Below are 1487 nucleotides of genomic sequence, written 5' to 3'. Positions count from 1 at the left end.
CTTTTTTTCTCCAGATGTCACTAAATGTTCAAATGTTCATAGTGTTGGTGTGTACAGAACAGAAGCTGTTCAGGAGTGTGCTCTCTCTCTCTCTCTCTCTCTCTCTCTCTCTCTCTCTCTCTCAGTATTCCCAGATTACTTTTTGTTTCATATTCCACCAGGTATAGCTGGAACACATTTTTTTTGTTCTTAAATATATAATCATATATATTTTTTATTTCCTCTGCACAAAATTGTGTAGCATATTAAGTAGATTGTAACTTGTTTGCTACGCAGAAATGTTAATGGTTTTTTTCTCCCTTACTAAAGACTATTTGCATCTAAATGATGTTAGATTTTTTTTTGCCCACCTCAGAATGATCAAAGTGAATTTAGTCCTGCTTATCTTTCATGTTGAACAGAAGTCCTACCTATACCCATGTGGTTATGTGAATACGTATATGGGTGTGGGAAGGCGATGGCTAGTACAAGGGAAAGATATAAAAGTTTAGAGATAAAAATTATAGGGATTAAAGCTCTCTAAATATTAGGTAGCTAATTGTTATGCTTTCCCATCAGGCCTCCTTTTTGATACTGCGGACGCAAGAAAATGTACACCATTATTCTCATCCCTAATCCTTCACTGCATTTTCACAAAATGTTTCTCAAATACCTGTGATACATCTACTGAGTTCAGTTCATGGTGCCAGAGGAATCAGCCAGGAAGACAGTGTTGGATGATTATAGATATTTATAAAGCAAACCAGACTGAGGGATCTGGGGAAATACAAAGACAGTTGAATGAAGAGATTGGAAAAAATGCAGGAATTATGTTCATTTGTAGGAATTGGGGAATGTTTCACAAAAGAGATTTCGAACCTGGAGGCTGGGTAAGTGTTCTTAGTGGGAATACAGACAGTTCATAAGGAGGAAGTAGCAAAGACAAAGCCAAGGTGAGAGCAAAGGGTGTGCTAGAGGGAGAGTGCAACCACATAGGCACATTTGGCTGAGCATGATGTAATAGAAATGAGCAGGAGAAGAGTTGGGTAGGAAAAGTTGGGCCAGGGTGTGAGGTCCCTGTGAACACCCAAGGCAGATGGACATATTTAAGTTAGAAAGAGAGAGCCAATGCGAAGTTTTGAGTAGGAAAATGACTACCACAACCATATTTAAGAAAAATTTATCTGGCACTTATATATTTTAAAGAGATGGGGAGGGAAGACATGATAAATTAGGAAGCAGGGAAATTAGAACATTATCTCATTAAGAAAGGAGACATTGCGTAGGGCCTGAAGAGAAATAGTGAGATTAGAAAAAAGAAACTAAATGCATACTCATTCTTTATCATGGTGAGTGCATCATTTTCTTGTGGTTGGCAAAGTACTTCTCTATGTGTAGAAATAAGATGGTTCCCATGAGTGATGGTTCATCGTGGAATATTTCAGAGGTAGATCAATTTGTTGATGTTGATACATTTCCTGCAAGGGCCCGCTTACTCATTAGTGCTC

Source organism: Neofelis nebulosa, chromosome 5, assembly GCF_028018385.1.
Source record: "Neofelis nebulosa isolate mNeoNeb1 chromosome 5, mNeoNeb1.pri, whole genome shotgun sequence".
NCBI lineage: Eukaryota > Metazoa > Chordata > Mammalia > Carnivora > Felidae > Neofelis > Neofelis nebulosa.
This window is presented reverse-complemented; position numbering follows the sequence as displayed.